The sequence below is a fragment of the Amblyomma americanum genome, chromosome 1, assembly GCF_052857255.1.
Source record: "Amblyomma americanum isolate KBUSLIRL-KWMA chromosome 1, ASM5285725v1, whole genome shotgun sequence".
Classification (NCBI taxonomy): domain Eukaryota; kingdom Metazoa; phylum Arthropoda; class Arachnida; order Ixodida; family Ixodidae; genus Amblyomma; species Amblyomma americanum.
The window spans coordinates 160,404,656-160,423,635 of NC_135497.1; the positions used below are offsets into that span (position 1 = coordinate 160,404,656).

Consider the following 18,980-nt stretch of genomic DNA (forward strand, 5'->3'; position numbering starts at 1 on the left):
TCCCTGGGTGGTGGAAATTATTCCCGAGCCCTCCACTACAGCACCTCTTTCTTCCTTTCTTCTTTCACTCCCTCCTTTATCCTTCCCCTTATGGTGCGGTTCAGGTGTCCCCCAAGATGAGATGTGACAGATACTGCAGCATTTCCTTTCCCCAAAAACATTTTTTTTTCAATTTCTTGTTTTCTACATGTTACCTAAAGCATATATCATTACCGCACTGGGAAAAAGTTACACTCATTAAGAATCTCCTGGAACCGTTTTAGCTTTCTTTCCTTTGCTGAATGGCAAGTGCATGTGAAAGTGAGAAAATAGTGTGTTGAAAGTGGGTGACACTGGTGATATGGAAATATACCTCAGGTTACAGAAGTGCTGTGCTCAGAAGGCTCACTGTTTTCATTCATAATAACAATGGGCACTTTTGCAGGATGTGATGGGAAACCTGGCACATTTCCTTATCTGCATTGGGAGCAGTCTGGTTTTGCTGTCATCGGGAGTGAACCACCAGCCAAGCTCAAGGTACAAGGAGTACATTTTTCAAGGGAAAGTGACTGTTTCGGTAGGTAAAACTATTTCGTAGTGCTGAATTTGTCTAGAAGTTAGTATCATTAACTTAACATGATGGAACAAACAAAAGTGCAGAGCAAATTATGCGTTCTTTTGAAAGAAATATTTCATCATTTCTATCTACCAAGGAAGCCTGCAACAACATGTATCGTATACATGGTGAGATACAGCTGGTCATAACTAGATAACCACCCCAGTTTACCTGCTCCTGCGAGGTCAGGGCACCCCACTTGGCAGTAACAAAGCCTAAGGCACTAGCCCCTTACCTTTACATACATGGGAGTACCAGGATCATATAACTAGGGGCTTGACTATTTGGTTTAAACCGAAAAAAACCGATAAGAGTACATCGAATTCAGTTTTAACCGAAAAAGGCCAGTATTTATAGCTAGCTGGCATAACTAGCTGGCTGTTGAGTACGGGTTACGCCCAGTTGAAGTTGAAATTATCAAAGTAGGGAATCCATGGGGACGTGATGCGACGCTGGTATTATTGCATAAGCAGTGCAGTTGTGCGATTTTAGGTAATTCCCAGCTAGCTTATACATAGACAGATAGATTCCCAGCTAGCTTAAGACATAGACAGATAGGATGAGACAAGCACACACACACGCTGTGTAAATAGCACACACAGGTGGTGTTATTTACAAACCAAGTTCTTTGAAATCATGGTGAATACATTCTGTATTCATACTTGAAGGTAAACAAATGAGAACAATACTGGAGCAGGTTTTGTTAGACTGTAAAAGTTCCTTCCAAGAAAATTTAATTCCATAACATAGTGGTTATAAACTAAATCGTTCAGTTATAGTAGTGGTGATGCTTTTTATCAGTCATATGTGTGCAATGCTGATAATCTTCTGTGTCAAAATCTAATGCTGTAGATTAATGGCATGAAAATGTTGCATGCATAATGCTTCAGGTTTCTGTGTATAAATATAGATCACATAACTTTCTTATTTTAGCCATTTGCTGCATCACTTTGGCAGTTTCAAGGTGCCCAGAAAAAATTTTCTAACTGGTTTCTGACTGGTTTTCAACTGGTCCTAGTCCATCTGGTTTAAGGAACAGATTTCCAGTTGCAACTGGGACCAGTTGCATCTGGGACCTGTTGCATCTGGGACCAGTTGCATCTGGAACCAGTTGCAATCCCAGATGCAACTGGAACCCATTGCAATCCCAGATGCATCTGGGACCCGTTGCAATCTCAGATGCATCTTGGCCCCATTGCAATCCCAGCTGCGACGAGGGCCTACTGCGACCCAGTCACAGACGTCTCTACGGGAGCGTCGGGACGTCCAAGCACTCTAGCTAGCTCAAATACATTTGAGTAAGCGAGTATACATGGTTGTCACGGGCGCCCAGAACACTGAAAATGAGTTTTGAGTGCGTCAATGTTTGTTGCCCTTTGCGCCTTCACTGAATCTTGAATCTTCTCGCTGAGCCCGGTCGTCATGTTTTAAGACAGCTGCGGTGGCATTGATACTCTTCTGCCGAGCCCAATAGGTCAGGGTTGCTGCAAAACAAAACATAATAGTTAATTTTTATAGGTGACAGGCAAGAGAATAGCACAAAGCAACTACAAACAAGCCCAGTAATTTACGCTGTCTTTACCGACGCAAGTATATGAGGCGTCCAGGGTTGCTTTCTGCAGCATTAAGACGCAATCGTGCTGAGCGGAATTTGCTTCCACATGCACTTCGCCTCACGATCCGAATGCATGCCCACTTCTCGTATAGTAGAGGTCAGTTGCATACATCACCAGCCTTTGTTTCAATGAACAGCGAATTTGGCAAAACAGCCAAATGAGTGAGCATAAAAATATAACGTGCCGCTAAATGCGTTAGAATTTTTTCATTACGAACGCAAAAAATAGCATAAAATACACTTAAATGAGCGAACTGAGTACGCACCTGGAAAGGGCAGGATTCCAGCCGGTGAAAACGACTTGTAGTCCTAATTCGTACTGACAGGTCCACTTCGCTGAGTAGTCAAAGCAAGCAAACTGTATTCCTTCAGCCCCACCAAGGAAAGAACTGTTGAATAATCTCGCCAACAATAGAATGCGAAAAATTAATTTTACGTCGAGGTTCTTCAACCACAATGTTCCCGCAGAACACGATGCCACCCGTGCGACCATTGCCGCCATGGCTACCCTAGCACGGACGGTGTGTGCAAAACTGACGCTTGTTTTGTATTCACAACTTTTTATACTTAGTGCTCTGTTTGTTCTAGCATGAAAAATAGGTTAATAATTTTTAAATTGCAACCAATTACTTTTTTCGTAGCTGTAATCGCCATGCATGGTTTGTGCTATTTTTGACAAAATACCTTACGAACGTCAGCGCGATAGCGGCGTAGAGAGTGACACCCGCACTAGGGACCCGCACCCGGTCCGCTGAAGTCGCGGTAGTCACGGTCTTCGAAATCGAAGTCCGTTTTGGGTGGTTGGGCAATTGTAAATAAATAAATATACAGTTACCATGCCCGAAATACCTATGTCACAACGGGTTGAGACAGAAAGAGAACGGGCTTAATAAAACAAAAAAAAAATTAGCTGTAGCGCGCGCACACGATATGTTCGCAGTATATACGTGTCGACCATGCTATAACAGTTTTGAGGGAAGTGGTGTTATTCGCCAGGAGAGCGTCTACGGGCGTTTTCACATGCAGTGCACACAGTGCGATCGGAATGATGTTCGCCGATAAGCCAGCTTCCATCTAATTTCACGTTACGTTCACTTCTGCGCCTAATGACTATGCGATGTGCGAACCCGCAGCAGCATTTATTTCCTTCTCGACGTCCCTCCAAGCACTAAAAAAACTTCCCATTTGGTTTTTATCCACGACCAGTTCTGTCCAGTTCTGGCCAGTTGGTTTCCAACTGGGACCAGTTACTCCCAGTTGAAACCAGTTACTCCCAATTAAATTTCCAGTTGAAGATTTTCACCTGGGTGTCTATGTCCAGAGCAAGTAATTGCATGATGCTTTTGGCAGCGATGCAATTTATGATGGCAGAGAAACCCTGGCAAGGTTTCCATATTTGTACGAAAACTATATGTATGGGGACACTGTATCTCTCATTTCTCACGAGATATTGTTCTAGTGACATTGTTCTAGTGTGTCTGAAGATTTTCCAGGATGACACGTGACCAGGCCGGATATCCAGTTGAACCTGGTGCAGAAAAAATGCGTTTTAAACTAGACTATTTAGTTATGAACTGCAAATTTTTAATGGTCCTTCAGGTTTCTGCATAACTGAGTATTTGCACACAGTCTGTTGAAATCACCTCTCCCAGTCATTGGTATTTTCCGTGTGCACTGGATGTCCAGCATGCTGATTCCTGAAATGGACAACAATGGGGTAGAGTGCTTCCTTTAAATATTAAGCAGCATGAATGCTGATAAGTGCTGTTTTTGCGGGCATTGAATGTGTCGGAACTAAATCTTGTTTCATTACTGGGACCTTTAGAGCAAGAAAGAGATCATAGGGGCAAGCATTGAGGTTCCCAATTACCTGAAAATTCAAACTCAGAGCTGCATGAAATCTCATGGGACAGTTCTTTGATATGAGGCTGGTGTAATGTGGTTGCTGCCTTTTACCTTAGTCTACTACGGTATCAGCATCTTACTGTTGGGTGCTGGTTTTATTGTGATGGGCTGTCAACGGAAAGTATGAGGGCATATGAATAGAAAAATTCTGTTGATTAATAAAGTTCCCCCTGCCCATGCTTCATGCATGTCTAAACACACTTTACCCCTATGGATGTGTCTGAAGCCACCACCTGACATGCTTGCTTTGCAGACACTCATTTAAGGGGGTTTTTCCTTTTCGTCATCTGAAACACCACCTGTGATGACACTAATTTATTTATCACAGATGTGAGAGTAGGCTATTTTACAGTACATTCAAAGGTGTTAGAAAACTTATTTCTCTTCAGTGATCAGAAAAGTTAGGAAGCAGTTCCAGAGGTGCATTAATGCTTTCAGGTGAAAGGATATGCTTGTTTTGTTTCAAGGATTTCTTACTTTTCTCAAAACTGTTTGAGGAGCTTGCATGCATAATGCTCATACCTCATGCGTGTGTGTCTATGCCAGCTCTGAAATTAATCTTTGCTTGAATCAGTGAACGTTTCTAAGGTTTCCTATGTGAAGGCAGGAAGGAAGAGCCATAATAAGCAGGAAGGAACCCATAAATTCTTGTTAGATGTGCATTCATACTTAGTGAAACATCACGCAGTATCAAAAATTAACATAATGCTGATGTTTTATGGTGCTGTTTTCCAGGTTCTGGGCATAGTGAACTCTCTGCTCTACTTATGCAGTGTGTTAGCTGCCTACTGGACTTGCAAGGCCAGCAGATACTAACTACTGATTTCCACATTAACCACTCATATTTGGAGATGGCACACCTTGTCCTGGCCATGTGGAAGAGAACAAGGTGTGAGTTTGTTCACTTCATCTGTTTGCCCTCAGCAGAAAAGGACTAGAAATTAGACGACTCTCCGTATTAACTGTGCAGTCCTTGAGGTGTTGACCAGCAGGACACCTGTAGTGCCATGTGCTGCATCATTTTTTGTGATGTTAGGCTGACTTGGCACGTGTTTTGTGCCAGTTTTCATGTGCAAATGACCTCAGTACCAAGTATGAAAGCAGTGTCTCAGGTGTAATCAGAAATGACTACTTATCTTTGATATGTTGGCAGCCTACTAAAAGTACATGCAACTAGTCCTGATTTTTGCTGTGTCATTATGCCTGCGTTACCACTACATTCAGGGACACATTGATGTGCAATCGAGCCAGAATAATGTCAGCCAATTAATACAGGAATGACAGAAAATGCACTGGGCTTAAACCTGTTTGGCATTAGACTGGAAACCTGTTGGGAAATGTTGAGTCATCATTTTATATGCCCAGTTAGTGCGCCTTCCTTGGTGTTGATTTTATACTTAACATGTGGCCCAGCTTTTTACTTTTCCTGCCTGCATTCTTTTTTGTTTCTGTGCCCTCATTTTGGAGTAAGTTATTTTGTTATCTTTCTGGAGGGTCTTCTGACCAAAGTGTTTTCTTTTTGCTGTTCTTTTGTATACTGTAGGGCACTCCTCAGAAATCATTTGTTATAAAGCATTATATTTAGTTGATTATGATTTTTATTGTTGTTATTATTATTATAATTATTATTGTTGAAGAATTTACTCTAAATCTGTACCTGCCACTTGTGTACGATCTCTCTCACAAGGAACAAATTTTGAGTTATGTTGACATCTGTACAGGTGTATTCATCTGAGAGGGGGCTGTTCTTAGAAAGCATATCGTAATGTTTCCTTCCTATGGATCTTTCATGCTCACTGGGGTTCATTCCTCTGCCATGATTTCAGTGCGTCATTGACTTTAAGCATCGTTACTTTGCAGGCCAGCCATTCATTAAGATGTAATCAGTAGTTGCATTTCCATGAGTATGGCAGAAGCACATCACATTTGCAAGGAGCATCATATTAAGATAATGTGTCACTCTTAACATTTCCTGATGCACCAAAAAGGATATGGCATAGTGGAATGAAAAGAAAACCACAGGCAGGCAGGCACACAGATCCTGTGTCTGTCTTTTCCTTCCACTGTGGCTTGCTTGATTTGGAAGGCTTGTGTAAAAAAAATTGCAGCCAATTTAGCTTACTTGGGTAAATGCGAATTATGTACACTAACATGTCACGCTTCATTTCGCCTTCGGTTCGTGGCTAGGGTTTCAAGGTGAGGCTTCAGGCAAATATCGGCGAAATCGGCGATTGGGGACCTTAGCTGTAGAACGCTGTTAAATTTTGGGACCGCTTAATGCACCTTAAGAGGGCGCTGTGATAGCGGTGTGTTCTGGATCCGTTGTGCACGGATTGAAGTTGATGAGAAGGACGACATGTAATGCACAAAGTGAGAGAGTAGCAGTTAAACAGAAGAAGTGGTCAGTTGCAGCAATAGTATAGTGCTCCCATGCAGTGGCCATTGAAGCTGATCTGTTCGCGTTGCCGTGGGTTCGAAACCCAGTCGTAACCATATTTATTTTATTTCTGCAGGTTTCCCTGGCTTCAGACAGTTAGACAACGGGTTTTATTGAGGTTGAAAGCCTTAGTGCTAGTGAACTAAAAATACAGGACTAGCTAGTCCAACGTTATGCTTCACTTGTAGCACATTATGTCTCATGCAAAGCCGCTGCAGTGCACCAGGGGCTCTGGCATTCTAATGCTGAGCACAAGTTTGTAGATTTTATTTCCAGCTATGGCAGTTGTTATGTCAGTGGAGCAGAAATACAAAAGTGCATGGCTATACAGATTTTAGCGTACATAACAAATCCTTGCAGATGTTTATTCAAGTCCTCCACCACTGCATGTCCCATAGCCTAAGTGTAGATTCAGCTGATGAAAATTTATTAATCTTTAATGCTCTGTGCAAAGGTTATCATATTGTGTGTTTTTGACAATGAGGCACTCGGAACATCTACGTCCGATTTGTATGGTGTGTCAGCTGTTGAGATGCACCTTTTATAGGAAAATCCTATATCTATATTTCCTTCTAACATATTAAGCTGGTGCACTATCTGAACACTTTGGGTCCTTTTACATGATAAGCAATGTGCTGGAAAGGTTCTTTGCGATGTGCTGCTGTTGCATTCATGTAAATGGAGCTAGTAAAATTAGTATGTACTTGATTTATACTGCTTTAGCCCTGAGAGGAATTGGAAAGTATGCTATGAGTTGTATAAATCTGTCTACTAGTTCACATTCTCAATCTGCATTTTAGTACCTACTACTAGGTGGTTGAAGTTTATGGTGCATATAATACAAAATGTTGTTGCACCATTGCCTGCATGTTGAAAAATATTTGCCAGTAACATTATCTGCATGCTGTTGATACATTTCTTTTTTTTTGGCTCACAACAGTACTGGGCAAAGTAGCGGCTACATACCGGAAACTACTATTTGCGACTCAATTACAATTTCAGATGACTTCTCAGAGTTTCACAGAAATGTGCTCATGCAACTGTAAGATGTCCAAAGGTAACTGTTTTGGACTTCTACAGGGTACTCGAAATGAAATATTAGATTTGTATAGCAAGAAACAAGTTCCCTGGAAAACAAAGTGTCCTAAAGCTGCCTTACTGATGCTTTTAGCTTGTATGTGTTATTGTGGACTTAACTTGGCTGATAATTGTGCACAGTGTTCGGAGTGTGTTTTAGCCATTTATTCATCATCTCAAATGAATACAAACACTTTGAGCAGGTCTCATAACCTTGGGTGGTATATTCATAATATTCCTCATTTTGCTCGTACTTTCATACATCACTCATTTTTATTGCAAGTTTTAGACAAATTCACCCTCATAGCGCATCTTAAAGATCTGCTTGGACCATTAACTTTGTTCTTGGAGGTCTTTGGCCATCGTTGTCCTTGCAGCATAAAAATCCATCATCATCATCACATCACCATAATACTTTTATAGCTGCAAACCACAACTGCATGTTTGCATCGGTGCTTCAAAGGAAATGAGGAGTGTTTTGTTAGGCAGTGTTGTCAGTTCTGAACAGCAAGTGATACCTGAAATTTAACATGTTTTTTCATAGTAATGTGTCATTCGGTGATGTACATACTTCTTATGCTGCTCTCTTTAACTGTTTGTTAACCGTTCTTTTTCTTCTGTGTACTGGATAAAAGGTGTGCCTACACCATGTCCACATGGAGGTTCTTGAGCATGGCTTAAAGTCACTATTCATGCTATCCATTGTGGGGATCCTTTGAACCCGGTTTCCCTGTTCGCACGTGACTAGCTGTCTAATGGAGGCTACTATCTTTTATGGGTGACGCCATGCACCAGCTTGCATTGCCCATGTGCACACCCGCGTCCGCGCCTTTGCCCTTCGGCAGCTTTGGCGCCACAAGGCCCAAACCCTCACCATACGGCACATGGCTGTGCCGTCAGTCCTTTACTGAAACAGTGCTATGGTGATGAGTATGCATGGCGCAGGTGATCACAGCACTTTGACACATAGAAATTTATGTCAGAAAGTTGAGTGGTTTTGCTGCTGTACGTGTCATGTGCAGTTCAATGAACAACTAAAAAATCAACGATTGCTTCTCCCAACAAGGAAAAGGTTGAAAAAGTGCCAATTATCAAATGGGTTGGGGTATTCGGCACGGTGCTTCAATGTGACCGTGATGCTTAAGAAAGAAGTGTACCTTCTTTACGCCATACCATCAATGTTTAGCCAGGAAGAATTTGTTCTTTATGTTTGTCCTGATGAATTGCATTAACAGCAACTATATTTTAGGCGATCGCAACTGAGCAAAGGCATGTGTGCTGTACTGTTCACTGCTTAAAAAGTTAGCTGATGTGAAAGATTTGGTATGGCATGTAGGCCTCAATATCCTGAGGTGACACATGCGCTATGGGAACACTGTAGTGGAGAGCCCTGGATTAATTTAGACCACCTGGGGTACTTTAAAGAACATTCCTACTCTGGGCAACACTGGCATTTTTTTCACCCCCAAGGAGTTTACTGAAACTTTCGGAGTAAGTTCTCAGCAGCCTTCTGACCTTTTGTGCTAAATATCATAGCCGAGGGGTATTTTGTATCTTCCCAAATTAATTTAAAAATTTTCCATTTTATGGCCTTAGTCGGGGCATTTTCTACATGCAGCCTTGCATGTGTGATGCCACCACTGCATACCTCTCAATATTTGCGCTCTATTTTCTGAAGGGCAAAATTTCAAGCTTAGTTTTGAGTTTTAGACAAATATTGATCTAAACTGTCACTTACAATCGCCGGTTTAGCCAGTAAACGCATACACGATGGGTTTTGTGAAAGCATCCGTGGCGTCTTTCAAGACATCATTCTTTGGTTGAAACCCAGCTTCAGTTTCCTAGTTTTTGCTGTTTTAAAATATTTCTGCTCAATATTTTGAACAATGATTTTTAGTGCCAGAGGGACGGAACTGATGAGGGAAGAAAGGTGATGTGGTTGTGTGCTCAATATGATAACAAAATGCCCTGAAGCTGCTCTTAACATGCGCTGACATCACACAGCAAAACATTTTTGCTTTTCACCTCTATCAAAATGTGGCCACTGTGATCAGAATTTGTCCCCATGACCTTGGGATCAGTAGCCAAGTGCCACAGCCACTGAGCCACCATGGTGCGTGATGGAAAGATTTGATGGCATAGAGCATGAACGTATCATCTGATTGGCACTTTCTAAAAACTCGGGTCTCTGATTCAGATGCCCTTAACAAATGTGGTTCACTGTGATCATATTATGTTTCACTTGTTCAGTGTTGTAGTCACACACTCTCATCCTCTCCCATGGAAGACAATGAACGTGTGGCTGTGTGTTCTTTAGTTTTTGCAGCATTGCGTCATAAATGGCATGACTCTCTGTGCAGGAGTTGCATTTGTTGCATGGAGAGTGCATGATAGTAAGAAATATGATGAATGTTTTCCAGTAACTTTCATTGTTTCTCTACATAATGGCATCATTCTCATTTTATGCTAATTGAAAATACAGTTCTATGAATATTTTCCGCTTTCAAATCTAATAGCAACAGTACTTTACCTGCTACTAATACAATTTTTATACACAGCCTTCATAGGTTATGAAAAAGCATTTGACTGATTTGAAAATTATCAGTCGCGCAGGCTTTGCACCAGAACCATAGGTCGGCACACTCACTCATGTGTGCACTCATATTGCCTCACTCACACTTGCACTTACGGACGTGAGTGTGAGTGCGAGTGAGTGGGTTCGAGTGGTCATGGGTGTGAGGGGAGATGAGTGTGAGTGCGAGTGAGTGGATCTGAGTGTGAGTAGAGATTAGTGTTGAGTGTACTTGAGTGACGAGTGGATGTGAGTGGACATGGGTGGCGAGTGGATGTGAGTTGAGGGTGGACGCGACAGACAAATTTTCCGCTTGTACTTCGCAACGACAATATCTGCTTAGCTATTTTCATATTGTTGACAGCTGAGCAAAGCAAATATTCACTGCCGAGCGTACTCAAGGCAGCATAATACATCATGCCGGTGTCTTTGGACACCCAAAACAGAGGATTCCGCTGGCGTGGGAACAGCAATCTTTCGTTGCTGTTTGCATTACTAGTGCACCGTTGGCATGGGTGCAAGATTTTTTCTGGTGCAATGAGCCGCTACGGGTTGTGTCAGATCCTTTGATCGAATTTCGCATTGCCACTACAAGAAAGGTAGATGCCTCTTGTCACGTCTCCTACACGGGCAGAGCACACCTATGCAGAGTTTCAATGCTTGCTGCTGCAACAATGACTGCCTGCTTCTCAGCAATAACTAGCGTAAGGTGGGATCTTGAGCACTGCAATGGGCGCATAGGTTTTTTTCTGTGCCTGGGTATGTGCATTGTAGAGCTCTGCTCTGGTCGTAATTTTTTTAATGGACTGGACCCGGAACTGGCATAGCCCTCCATTGCCAACGCGATGAGCCTAGCCTACTTGGCACGGCTCTTGAACTGTACAAGCTGGGCTGAAACCCGGAAACGACACGAAAACCAAGCTCACCTTTAGGTAACGCCAGAGGTTCTTGTTTCTATCATGTAATTGAAGGAGCCCTGCGTCGCAAATCAAGCATGTGGTTTTTATTTTTTGCATGTGTAGCATCAGGCATCATGATACCTTGACACCAAGGAGATAGCCAAAATGGTAATATTCGATATTCTAATCTGCTCCAGAAATGTTTGTTTCGTGCCGATGGTGACGAAGTGTTGCGGCAATTTTCAGCAGTGGGTTTGAGGTGGGAACCAGATTGGCCGCACCCTTTTCGATTGGTTGGAAATACAGTTTGAACTTGAATCTTCTATACTTGAGAAAGGGATCTGAAATATAATGTCTGTCAGTACTGTCACAGTTTCACTCAAGAAAAACTGCAAAAGAAAAGCAGTGCAAGCGAATGAAAATAAGGATCAAGCTAGAGGCTTTTTCGTTTCGTCTAAAAGTATCCTGCAAGTGAGTGCTGCTGTTCAAACTGCCAGTACCTAGAATGCAGCGAACATCATAACCATAAATGAGAGGACAAGAGAACAGGGGGGGGGGGGGGGGGGGTAAGTAGAAGAAGGGTGTGGGAGGGCGGCACAGGGGAACTTTTCATAAATAGGTCGAAGTGTGCCAGTATGTTGGACACTGGATTGCTCATAGAACAGGAAAGAGTCGTGGATTAAGGTCTTCCATACCCTCCCCTAGAGTAAAAAAAAAATGTTTTGAAGCGAAAGCTTCACTACGCTCCCTCGTAACGATTTCACGGTGCTTGCGGTTCGACCTTCAAGTGAGCCAGAGGTCAAACCCTTAAGGTGTGGTTCAGGTGTTCACTGATATATGTGAGACAGTTACTGTGCCGTTTCCTTTCTTCAAAACCAATCTTCAATTTTCTTCAAAACCAAAGGAAAGGCGCATAACTGGCCCCCAGAGATGGTGGACACCTCAGTCGCACTTTAAGCTATGTGGTGTAGTGACGGATGTGCCCTGCATGCGTTGGCATTCACAGTGTTGTAGCAGAAACGCGGCACTGAAGCTATAGACCGTGGGTGTTCATTGTGTTCATTGGCGTTAGCGTTGACAACGCTCTACACTCGGATGGTTTTCAGCAAAGGAAGGCGCATAACTGGCTCCCTGGGACAGTGGACGCCTCAATCGCGCTTTGAGGTATGTGGTGGTGGGGTGAGAGAGATGTGGGCTGCATGCATTAGGGCTAATAACGTTGTGGCAGACACGCGCCACTGCAGCAGTAAGCCGCAGCGTTCATTGGGTGACCAATCTCTCGCGATCAACCATTAATTTAACCGCCACCTGGCAGGGGGGCGCGTTGCCTCTCCAGTGTGTGGAATGCACTCAATGTTAGAGGCCAAGCCGCATCTATTTACCCGATACACCACAGCTTTCGCTCTCTAACTAGGTTCAGCAGTAGTTGAACCACAGCTAATTTTTTTGTTATGGTCATGAAAAGGCTCTCGTCTGCATCATATACGCGGAACGCAGGCTGCCCTGCCAAGTAAACAACTGCGCGCAAGCTTTCACTGCATGCATTCAAGGCGTGTTTGTAATTTGTGAGGCTCAATATTCCGCACTAGGCGAGCGAAACGAGCCTGTGAAATGCGATTCTCTTTTATCTTAACGTTTTCAGTATTTTCAGTGGAAAAACTTCTGTTTGTGCTGTCCGTTTTCAGCAATTCTACTCCCACTGATATCTGTGCAGCATGAGGAATCCTTTGAAACGGATGGTATACGATTTCCTTTAAAAACTCCGGGATAGAGTTTTTTCTCAATAACGGCCTACGGTTTTAGAAGGGCATGCACTGCAAAATGGCTCACAAGTTAGCTGCATATGTATCCTTCCATGAACGTTTCCTCGACCAAAAACGCAGCGGAGTACACGAGAATAACTATAGGTGCAATGTTAGCACTCCCTATGTCTACGAAGATGCGCTCGTCGTCTCTGCACGCACCGTCCTCAAGCGTGGACACCGTGCTGGTTTCTCAAGCCTCCTTCAGACAGAGACTATGTGCATCTCAAATAACATACTACAATGCAGACATGTCCATGTATCGGTCATGCATACCTGCTCTGGCTAGACGAAGCCAGCCCAAATTAAGCCCAAGATGGCTGTTGTAAAGGAATTGTCAACATCCACTCCCCTTTGGATCCTTTCTCCGCAGGGAAAATCTGTATTTGGGGCCATTCCAGCCATTTTTCTTTGTGTGAAGAACTTGCTCAATGTTTTCAAACACACTTCATTTCCCATGCCACAAGAAGTATTCACAGTCACCACGTGCTTCTAATGTGTTCATGCATACTCACGGACACGTCATTGTCAAGGCAAACTCCTTATTGTTACTTGCACACCGTTCAAAAAAGGGCCTAAGCATCTTAGCTGACGCTCACCGTCTCAGCAGCAAGCGCTGAAGCACACGTGCGTAACGTTGGTTCGGGCCATATTGGAAGATGCGTGATAAGTGAGCACTTCCTTCAAGCATCGAAACTATGAAAACTGGTCAAATTAAGAGAGTGACAGAGCACCAGGCGGCTCACCACCACATCTATGTGACCCAGGCTATGCTAGAGCTGTCAGCGTTTATGATGTGAGTGGACATGAGGTAAGTGAATGGTTGTGAATGTGAGTGGATGTGAGTGTGAGTCAGTGGTTGTGAGGGTGAGTGGTCATAAGTGTGAGTAAGTCATGAGTGCGAGTGGTCATGAGTGTGAGTTTGAGTGAGTGGTTGAGAGTGTGAATGGATATGAGTACGAGTGTGAGTGAGTGGTTGCGAATAGACATGAGTGTGAGTGAGTGGTTATGAGTGCGAGTGGTCGTGAGAGTGAGTGAGAGGTTGTGAGTGTGAGCGGGCATGACTGCGAGTGTGAGTGAGTGATTGTAAGCACGCGTGGTCATGAGTGCAAGTGAGTGGATGTGAGGGCAAGTGGCCGTGAGTGTGAGTGTTATTGAGCCACCCCCCATGGTGCCGAGGTATGACCAGAACATGGAGGAAGTCTATGTAAATGTTCAAAAAAATATCTACAGGGTCAGCACAGTGACCATGGTCTTCCACAGGAAGGGTGAGAGCAAACCAGCCAGAGAGGAGGTCGGGCGAGGCCACATGATCTAACGGGCCCTATTCACTGCATGCTTATGAGGGGTATTCAAAGGTTTGGACTTCAGAGAACTTAGTACCACGAACACTTCAGTGACTGTTTATTTGCTGGTGATGTAACTGGAGGGAGGAATGCTTGGGTCCCTATACGGGCAAAGCAAGCTTATGAAAGTCGGCTTGAATTGGGTACTCTTGAAAATTAATATGAAGAGGAATAAAGTGGAAATGCAGATGGGGGAAATGTTTCATGAAGAAAGGAAGGGTGCAATAACTTGCACTGAATTGTGCTGCAGGGAAAGGGGTGATGGAGAGAGTGAAAGGAGGCAGAAAATAAAGAAGGGCCATAGTAGAAGGCCCTGGATTATTAATAAAATCTGGGCTAGTTGGTTCATTTTTTATGCAATGTTTCTGCTGCGCGAAACGGATGTGGACATAGAAGGAACACTGCGCTTGTGTGTGTCATAAGTTTTCCTTCTCTGCTCTCACTCCTTCCGTGCAGCAGGAGCATTGCCCAGATTAGCTTTGACCTCCTGAGGTTGGAGGCATGCTTTAGGTAGTGAACTATTGGAGGCATTGGAGGTATTTATGGTAGTTAGCGAGGTATTGTTAGAACGAAGGTAGTATATCAATTAAGGCCATGTGACACTGATCCTAACCATGGCAAACAGGTTGCAGGGCCAAAAATAAAGAATTTATTGAAGGGCATTTGGCTGGTACACTTGAGTTATGAATGGCAACTTACTGATATCCTTCAAAAAAAAAAAAGCATATAGCAGTTGTATCCTGCAAGTGCTCAGCTATGAGGCTGATACTTTGAGTCTAACAAAAAAAAAAGGCTTGAAATTAGATTGAAGGCAGCAGGTCAACCTGTGTAAAAAAAAAAACATGGGTACCATTAAGAGACAGAGAGAGCAGCATAGATTAGAGAACATGATATCCTAGCGGAAATAAAGAGGAGAAAGTGGACTTAGAAAAGACACGTAATGTGCAGGACAGATGACTGGTGGCCTGTTAAATTCACTGAATGTATTCCAAGAGTAGCAAAAACATGTATGTGGGTAGGCAGAGGGTCGTGTAAGAGATGCGACTGGGAAATTTTCTGTGTGCTAGGCTGGCGGCAGCTGGTGCAGGAAGGGGATAATTGAAGATGAACGGGAGAGGCCTTTGATGATGATAGTGAATTTTTCTGGCGCAAGGGCACCTGTGGCCAAAGAGCGCCATGCACAAGGTATTTTTCATTTGCTCAAGGCAGGGTCAAAGACCCATTTTCCAAGCATTTCACCCTGATTAAGCCAAGCACCAGGCCAGAGGAATCTTGTACCCATTGTATCTCCGGTGGGTACACGGCGACACTGGAGATCGAACCCCGCACCTCCCGCATGCAAGGCGGATGCTCAACCACTAGGCCACCGCTGCTGTAGGAGAGGCCTTTGTCCTGCTGTGAACATGACCTGGCTGGTGATGATGCTAATTGTTTCAGTTTTTGTCATTGTAGAACACTTTCAGTGTGAAAGCACGACTTGGCATGGTCCTAACCAAGAACTTTGTGTGAAACCTTGGAGTGACTCGGGTAAGCTTGGGTTAGTTCGGAGGAACGTTGCGCCAGCTGTAGCCAATGGGAGGGTGACCTTGGCCAAATCTAACATAGCAACAGTTCATTCATAAATAAAATAAATATTGCTGCGATTGAGCTTCGAATTGGTGGCGGCGCGAACAGATTAGCTTCGCTGGCCACTGCATGAGAGCACCATGCTATCGTCACAGCTGATCATGCCTCGTGTTAAACTGGAACACACTCTCGTACTGTGCATTGCACATCGTCTTCTTCATAAACTTCCATCTGCCGTGCGGAACGGATCAGATCAGCTTATCCTCGATCAAAGCTTAACCTGAGTCAGATATCGTCGCCAAGTGTACCAACGACCCAGCAAAACAAAACCATGAGCCAACCAGGCTAAACAAATGCTTTCGCACGTCAACTCAGTTTAACTACATTAAAACCCTACCACTTTTTTACAGCTTGATTTGCAGTACTGCATGAGATAGACCTTATTGCAAATGCCTTGTTCTGGAAGTGTGAACAATGTCAGCACCATCACATTGGCAGTATGTGTATCTGGGATGCTAGCAAAACATAAGCATTTGACTTTTAATGCAGTTTGTATATGTGACATTCTTATAAAATGCCTTTATATGTTCTGGCCAAAAATGAGTGACATTTGTCATAGCATAAAAAAAGAAAGTTGTTCCTTTTGTGAACTATTCTGGCATGCTTCCTTCTTTTTCTTTGTGAAAGAACTTCTGGCTGCACTCCCCAGGTTTCACCTATGTGTGTCTGTGTGAAGTCTCTGAGTAGCAAGTGTAATTGGCTCTCTGTGTCAGTGAGCACCTCAGTCGTGCTATGAGTAGGTGGTGGCATCCACTTACAAATTGAATCAGTTTTGCACCATTTCTTTTCTCAAAAGTAGCAGAAGGTTTAGACTTCGTTGATTCTGAGCATAGAAAAGGTGCATAACTGGCTCCCTGGTTCAGTGGGCACCTCAGTTGCGCTTTGAGGTACGTGTCGTTGGTGTCCACCTGCAAAAAACTGTGCTTTCGCACAATATTTCATGCTTAGCAATGCTAAACCACCAGCCATTTTTTTTTTACTGTTTCTAATGTTCCAATGAATAAAAGGCCTTAGTTGGTACACCATTTACAGGTCTCAGACTCCAATCCTCTTTCATTAGAAATGAGTGGAAAAGAAACTTTTTCAAAAGAAATTGCACGTTCCAGGAAAATAAAGGTTCTGTCATTTCCAGAACATTTTGAAGCAATATCTTGCTTTAGACACATTTTGACCTCACAGATTCATGTCCAAGCATTCAGTCATTCTCAAATCAAATCTTTATTCAGCATTCTTCCGCATATAACAAAAGGAATGCTGGGACAAGAGCAAAAAAGCTGCTACAAGCAGCTTGACAAGGCCCTTGCCCCTGTTTCATTGGCAGCGCAAAGGTTTCGCACTCACGGTAAATACATATTGTTTGCATATATGGGTTGCATCTCACAGACAAAAGCAAGACAAATGTATTCACATACAATAGCATCCCATGCACAGGCCAACATGTTTGAAAACATATAGAGCAAAAGGAAAAGAAAAAAATGCATTTCTGGTCCAATTTAAACCATTCTCACTCAGGACGTACAGACATATAAAAGAATCTTACAAACATAATACAAAAACAAGTATGCTGCAAGATAAGAGGAAACGTTTACAAAATTTGTTCTTTTTTTTTTAAATTTGGAGACCGTCGTTTGTCATTAAAAATTCTTTCCATTGTTTTCTAGTCATGGTGCTCGGGTCTGTATTTCTCTTTTCAAGGCTATTTAGCAGGAATGGTACACGATATTGCAACCTGTTAAAACCATTATTGGTTTGGGAAAATGGCAAATCCCATATTTCTCTTTGCCTTACGCTGTACGGCAGCTGCAAGGATTTTTTGAGGCAGCTCATTTGAAGAAAATGCTCATTTGTGTGCTTTAAGCTGCTCTTGTATTATAAGAACTGGTTAAATATGTATGCATGCCTGACAGTAAAGACATTAAGTGATTGAAACAAATCCCGCGTATGGGAATCGTATGGGGCATTTGCAATATGGCGGATAGCTTTTTTCTGTATTAAAAGTAATTTGTGAATGTTTGTTCGAGATGTTGTCCCCAAAACAAGGTTACAGTAGTTTATATGCGGGAGGAATAAGGCATTATATAGAAGAAGTTTGAGTTTCGGTGGGATCACCTGTCGCAATCTACAAATCATTCCACATGCCCTCGCCAACTTTTTAGCTACAAGGTCAACATGAGCGTCCTAAGTTAAATTTTTGCTAAAAATGTTTTGCAAGCTCTATTTTAGAATTGTCAAAATAGATATCCAAGCAACGATTTATTTGCTTTTGCACCGGCACAAATAAAATACATTTGGTTTTCGTTGCGTTTATATTTAAGGAATTGACTGTGCTCCATTGAAACAATCTATCAAGGATAGTGTTAGCTAAGCTTGCGAGTTCCTTAATCTCCTTGGACTGAAAGAAAATGCTGGTATCATCTGCATAGATAACAAAATATGCTTGATCACTAATGCTTATTAAATCATTAATATAAAGATTGAATAAGATCGGTCCCAGTATACTGGCCTGCGGAACCCCTGCCTTCACAGGAAGCAAACATGAATATTCACCTGTAATAGCGACACACTGTTTTCTTTGTTCTAGATATGATTTTAGTAATGCTAGAGGTATTCCATGAAATCCATAATGTGCTAATTTGCATAATAAAGTAGTATGATTAATCCTGTCGAAGGCCTTTGAAAAATCTACAAATATGCCAAGGGTTAACGTTCTTCAAATACATCAAGTATGTACTCTTTTTGCGTCAGCAGAGCCAGTTCGCTTGACGGCTACTTTTGAAAACTGTACTGCTGAGACGCTATAATAGAAAACCTATTGCAGAATGTTGTCAATCTATTACAAATAACTTTTTCCAGACCTTTTGAAATAACAGATAATATTGCTACTGGTCGGTAATTAGATAAATCATTTCTGTCTCCAGACTTATACAACACCGAAACTTTTGCCAGCTTCATTTTGTCTGGAAAAACACCTGTAGACAAACAAGTATTAAACAGATGGGTGAAAACTGGTACCAGGAGATCGGGTACAAACTTAATAGGTCCAGTTTGAAGTCCATTTATATACACGTGCTTTACCATTTTTTAGTGATAAAAATACTAAGAATAT

General features: G+C 42.7%; 1 pseudogene across 1 annotated transcript in view; it reads left to right on the top strand.

The window, feature by feature from the left end:
- Positions 1-18,980, top strand: part of LOC144114060 (uncharacterized) — a 52,892-nt pseudogene that overhangs the window by 5,161 nt on the left and 28,751 nt on the right. The window contains exon 3 of the transcript XR_013310946.1: positions 425-556. The product of XR_013310946.1 is annotated as an uncharacterized LOC144114060 (transcript). The remainder of the gene's footprint in view (positions 1-424; positions 557-18,980) is intronic.